The sequence below is a fragment of the Gekko japonicus genome, unplaced genomic scaffold (assembly GCF_001447785.1).
Source record: "Gekko japonicus isolate JY-2015 unplaced genomic scaffold, Gekko_japonicus_V1.1 scaffold968, whole genome shotgun sequence".
Classification (NCBI taxonomy): domain Eukaryota; kingdom Metazoa; phylum Chordata; class Lepidosauria; order Squamata; family Gekkonidae; genus Gekko; species Gekko japonicus.
Genome location: NW_015174872.1, coordinates 280,871 through 287,486, shown reverse-complemented (window position 1 = coordinate 287,486; position 6,616 = coordinate 280,871).

Below are 6,616 nucleotides of genomic sequence, written 5' to 3'. Positions count from 1 at the left end.
GAGGGGGGGGGGGGGGGGGGATATACTCTTTTTAAAAGTCTTGCATTGAATGGACAATAGGACATCACTAAGATTAATGAAACTACATTCACTAAAAACACACTAACAGTGTGGAGGTTTGGACTGAGTTGCTGATGACAGTATGCTGATGACACCCAGCTATATCTGTTAATGGACAGCTGGCTGGACACCACCCCATCTAGTCTGGCCGAGAGTTTGGAGGCCATGGTTGGATGACTAAAACAGAGCCAATTGAAGCTGAATCCACAAAAGACTGAGGTTCTCTGGCTGGGTAAGGGTGATTCAGGGTTGGGGCGCCATCTCCCAGCTCTTGATGGGGCACCTTTAATACCTGTGCCAACCACTAAGACCCTAGGTATGATCTTGGATACCTCCTTATCAATGGAGCCCCAAGTCATAAACATTGCCAGGGTGGCATTTTTGCAGTTGCGCCCTGTTCCTGTCTCTCCGATCTCACCACGGTAATCCATACAATAGTAATCTCCAGGTTGGATTACTGTAATGCCCTCTACATTGGCCTACAATTGAGAGTGATCTGGGCATTGCAACTGGTCCAGAACGCGGCGGCCTGGGTCCTTCGGTGGACCCCTTTGAGAGCACACATTCAACCAGTGCTCTGCCAGCTGCACTAGCTCCAGATTGAGTACCAGGTTAGATTCAAGGTTCTGGTATTAACCTTCAAGGCCTTGAATGGTCTGAGGCCAGTGTACCTTTGGGACTGCGTCTCCTGATATACTCCCCAAAAAGCATTACACTCTGGGGAGCAAAATCTGGTGATCCCTGGCCTGTAGGATATCCAGCTGTCTTCAACCAGGGGTAGGGCTTTTTCAGCCCTGGCCTGAGCCTGGTGGAACTCTGCCTGGTGACATCCTGGGCCTGCAAGACGGAGATGTTCCGCCAAGCCTACCACTGAGGACAGCAACAGTTCACCATCAAGCCTGGCCTCCATCTCTTGCCCTTCCCCCACCCCCATGGGGAGGGTACAAACGCCTTGAGATGAATATATTGTTGCACTGTATGTTGTTTTATTGAATGTTTAAACTTTTATTTATTGATACTCTGTTATATGATGTACACTGCCCTGAATCCTCTGGGGAAGGGTGGTTTATAAATTGAATCAATCCACCAATAAATTGAATCAATCAACTCAAAACAATAGGGCACTGTAACAGTAATAGCTACATTGTAGCGATGTAATAACTAAAAGCAGCAAAAATATCACTAAAAGGAGATGCAATGAGATCATACAGTAATTTAAAAGACAAAGTAAACTATGACAAAAATCAATAAATGCCATAAACAATGCAATAAACAATAACAGAAAAATCAAGTTGCCCGCTACATTTGCATAAATTTCATTATTTGGCACACAAGGCAAACCAGTGTGAGAAAGGCATTCCACAGTTTTGGTGCCATAATAGAATGAGCAGTGTTCCTAATACTCATCTTGCTCACATCTAGGGATGTCAAGTCCCCCCGGGGGGCGGGGAAACCCCCGCCCGGGATGCCCGTTCCCCGCCGTCGCCGGATCGGGCCCCCGGGGGGAACCCCACCCCACCTCCAAAGCACGTCGGGGACGGGGCCACAATATCTGAGGGAAAACTATGGTTTTCCCTCGGATGATTGTGGCCCCGCCCCCAATGTGCTTGTGTCACTTCTGTGTGACGTGTTTGCGGCGCGTGAGAAGACTCCCGGAGCAAGGCTGAACTCCCCCGCTCCAGAACAGGTAAGCACTTGGCAACCCTACTCACATCAGAAGCTGGTGGTGCATGCCACAGCCTCTATCAAACTATCTCTGCTGTGCCAAGAAGTTTCATATGAGGCTGTGATCACACACTCAATAATCCACTTTCAATGCTCTTTCCAACTGGATTTTTACTGTGTGAACTGGCAAAATCCAGTTTGCAAGTGCATTGAAAATGGTTTATTTAGTGTGTGTGACCGCAGCCATGAGAAACCATCCTTTAGACATCCTGATTTCAGATTATTTAGGGCTTTATATGTGTTAACTAGTAAAAAAAATGTGCCTTGAAGTAAATTGGCATCCAGTATAGCTGTTTAAAGAGTACTAGCAAGCAGGCCCGTAGCTACTGTGGGGCATTTCAGGGCCTACCAAGGTCCCACAAATTCGATCTAGCCCCCTACTGTCAGTGCCTCCCAACTTATTGAAAGGCCCCCTGAATTACAGAATCCTGGCTACAGGCCTGCCAGCAAGCAATGTTTCTGCTATATTTGAAGCTTCTGAAGAGTATTCAGAGTCAGTCCTATGCAAAATCCATTGTAGTATCCAACCTGGATATTTGAATACAGATAACTGTGGCCATATAACTTCTCAAGGAAGGACTGTCATTGGACTACCAATCATAGTTAGCTAAAGGCTCGATGTGCCTGTATGCATTGATTTAATAGTACTCCAGACTGTCAACCTGGTTTTTCAGGGAAAGTGCAACATCTAAAATAACTAGATATAAGGCCAGTAGCACCTTAGAGACCAACCACATTTTCAGGGTATGAGCTTTCGAGAGTCAAAGCTTCCTTTGTCAGGTACCATCTAGAATAGAAAGATTTCTTACTGCCAGATCGGCTATAGTATTGACCAACAGCACCTTAGTATAATTAAGCTCTCAGTATTCAGATCATGTCTATCCCCACCAATGTTCTCATTTTTGGTAATATTTTTAAAACATAGGCATCTGTAACAACTACAGTGACTCCTAGCACATCTCTTTGGATGCATGCAAACCCAGCGTTGAATGGAAGACATGTTATTTGGAAAAGATGCTTATACCAATTTGTGCCATTGGTACAATCTCTGAGTTCCATGCTGCTGCTAAATACTACTAAACTGTGACATTGCTTCTAAGGAGATTTGTAACTTGGTAGGGAGGAATATCATGCATGATGCACAGCTCCACCCTTCCAGGAAGGTTATGGTTGGATGGTAGTATCCAATAACTATGATTCAGAAGGAAGAGGAGGCAATAAACTTCCGTAACATCGGATGCAAGGAAACAGAGTCTGTATGAAAGCACAATCTGCTGAACCTTGCAGAGCAACAAAGTATCAGGTAACCTGCTGCTCCTACTCAGACAAACTGTGGAGCTAGATAAAGTCCTTGAAGAAAGCCTTAATTGTTCTCAAACCCATCCATCAGTGAAGAGTGAGAGGGCTTCAAGGAGCAATCTTCTGACCAGAAGGCTTGCACTCCTACAATCCTCTGTAAGGTTGTAGCTGGTCTGTCGATGTCTTGTGCAAGGATTTGCAGGGCACTGTAAGGCTTTGAGCACTTGGTAAATTGACATCCTAGCCCAGGGGTTCCAAGTGTGGTGCCCACTGAAACCTTTCTTGGCATCCACAAGTGTTTTTGAAAATTGGGTGGGGCTCCTGAACAGCTGGGATTCGGATTTGCCACCGAAGGTCTGATTGGCTATGCAGATTAAACTAATATTGTTTCAGTGGCAGCTGCCACCACGGTGTTTGCTTCGTTGCCTCTCACTCCTCTTAGCCAGTGTATTTTAAAGTTATCCCCCTCCTCCCCTGCACTTGGGTTTCCTCTCTGTGTGTGGCTCCACCTCCTGCAGCAAATAAAGTACAGGCATAATGGGGGTGGGGGCAAAAGGGGAGGCCATGAATTAAATTGTATTCAAAAGATACAAAAATTCATTCAAGAAGGCAAACAAGCCTTTATTATTCTCTCATTCCTCTTCACTGGGTCCTCAACAATAAATCCCTGGACGTGGACACAATAGAATCATAACTCCCATCTAAGAAAGCTATGAAAACCAATGTCAGTTTTAACTCAATGCATTGGTGTGGTCCTATGAACCTGGCAGTGTTTCAGAAAGGGGAGGGGTTCGAGCGGGGTAAAAGTCGAATGTTAAATAAATAAATAAATAAATAAATAAAGATGCTTTGGTAAAGGGATAGGGATTGTGGACTCTGCTACTGTGTAGAGTACATACTGTCTCTTGCTGTAGCATGATTTCTGCATTGTTTGACATGTCATGTTTAAATGTTCACATTTGTTTCAGATTTCTGCAATCCAGACCCTATCACAATGTTCATTGGATGTCCTATCTTTCTGATCATATTGATTTACACTGTGTAATCCGCCTTGAGTCTCAGGGAGAGAGGCAGGATATAAATGATGTAAAGAAATAAAAATACTTATCCGGTGGGAGTAACCCCAAAGAACTGCTAGTTGATGCCAGAAATAGTGATCCACTAGTAGCATTTTCAGTCTGGTCCTGTTTTGCCTCACTTGACCATGCTGAATCAGTAAGGAATAGAAAACTCAATAGTTCAACTGAAATAAATTAAACTATTAATACACATTATTTAATGGATTCACAAATTATTAAGGGCTATAAAATTCAAAGTAATACATGATGCTATAACACATGGACAGCAGAGAAATCATAGACAGAGAATCCTACAGTATTCTGCCTTCCTAAACAACTCTACCCCACTTAGTTAAAAGCTAGCATTCCCATAGACAAGTACCCTGTGTATCAGTTGGCTTGAGTCCTCAGCTTTGTTATACTATAGCCTTGCTGATAAATTTAATTTATATTATCAGCTAGGCTCCAGACACAGTTCTTCACTGTTTTCATGCTAGTTTTGACAGTTTCAGAAACCGGCCTTTTTCATTGAAAAGGATCCATTTTGTTTATCATGGCTGAACTTGGTCTAGGCTGATTCCAGACTGTTCAGGGTTTGGCAATGTGACAAGGCTGGATGTTTGGACTGTATGCTGGTTGGCATGGAATTCAGCATGTGATACAAACACTCTTGGAGGCAGCTCAGAACTGGGGAAAATAAGAACCAGGATGAACAGATCAGGCGACAATGGGCTGTGGACAGAAGCCCAGAAAGACACAGCCTTGGACAAATGTCCAAGATCTGAAACATTGCTATTTGGTGGTTCTTTATTCATGTGGACCAAAGCAAGCCTTTCTAGTCAAGGTCAGTGAAACTTTCTGTCAGGAGACTAAGTACTATTAAAATCTAAGAAATCAATAGCATGTGCACAAAAAAATTGCCAATTAGCTATTTAATATGGAATTCAATTTCTACCCAAGATCGCTACTTTTTGTACTGAATCTACCTCTTAAGCAGTAACTGGAGACTTTTATTCCCAGCTGTGTTTAAATTGTTCAAAGCACTATATTAGACTGATTCTTTCTCTGGAGTCTTAATTTAAACCTGAACTCTGATGAACCATTGAACCTCTACTACTACTACTTTCAAAAATGGAGAGCTGAATTGAATGCTTCCACATACTTTTCATCTGAGTAAATATCAAAAAGTGGTGGTAACCTATGGAATGAAGTGCAGGGCCTTAAACTCCTCTTGTAGCTTCCAAATCCATGTAATTTATTTGACAGCAGAGATTTTGTCAGTCATTTCTTAAGATAAACTTTGAGAATGCTGTTGATGGATTTTAAAAGACAGGAATTTAAAGGTCTCTTCATAAATTGCATGTAAATATTAGGGAGTCATGGATCAGTGGTTGTGTAACCAGCAGCACAGACCCAGTACCTGGGGTGGTTTTCCCCGAGAAACACCCCAAAACCACCTCTGAACCTCATAAATCCCTCATAAAGCCAGGCTTGGCTTAAACAGTGGCTTTTGCTGGGAGGCTAGGAGAACCATATTTTAGCTGGGAAAGCTTAGGCCAAGTGCCAGGCCAGCTGCATGGTCAGACATCCTCCATGTGACCCCACACACACACACTCTTCTCTCCTGTCAGCTCAGTCCAAAAGGACTAAGAATGGGCAAATCTCTGCCCTTGCCTCAGGCATCTTCTACTGACCAAATGACTAGTCTTTTGTTTGTCAACTGTACAGGAAAGCAGGGACAAAGAGCCACTGGTCACTGTGTCTCCGTCATGAATGGAATATGTTGTATGTTTTTCTGTCCCAAATCCTTTCACACCCTGGAAATACCTTTGGAATAATTCTCTCAAACCTGTCTCCATATATGTGTCTAAGATATCTGCATTTCTCTCACCTATGCCAGACCCATCAAGGTAAACATTGCTGTAGAATGGTAATTAGCTTCATCCTGTCAAACATTAAGGAAAGGATTTTTTCCTCCTTTGTCTGGTACCAGGGAAAAACCAGATTGCCCTATTATTCCACAATGGGAATCCCATCAATCGATTGTGAAACTAGCTACCACACTTTAACATACCTTCAAGATACATTTTGGGGTATAAATATACCCAGTCTTGCACATGCCCAGTGTGACTTTAGCTGGGCGTGCACAAAGCTAACACCCCTGAGCACAACTCAGGTCCTCTGTTGTCTCGCTGGTCAGTCAACACATCTCCTCTCATCTTACCTTGGATTCCTTCATATCTTCAGTATAGGTATAGTATTACTCTGACATTCCCCAAACCCCTCTATTTGTCTGCTAACCACTTTCTATATCTTCTTGTTTGCTTGCAGCCTCTGATATGAATGTAAATATCTAGATTATTATTATTAGTTAAATAAAACACATTTCTGTTACAATTTGGACTCGTCATTGCCTTAAACTAAGGGTCTAAAGGGAACTATCTCCGTAAAAACTGATAGCAGATCCACACTAT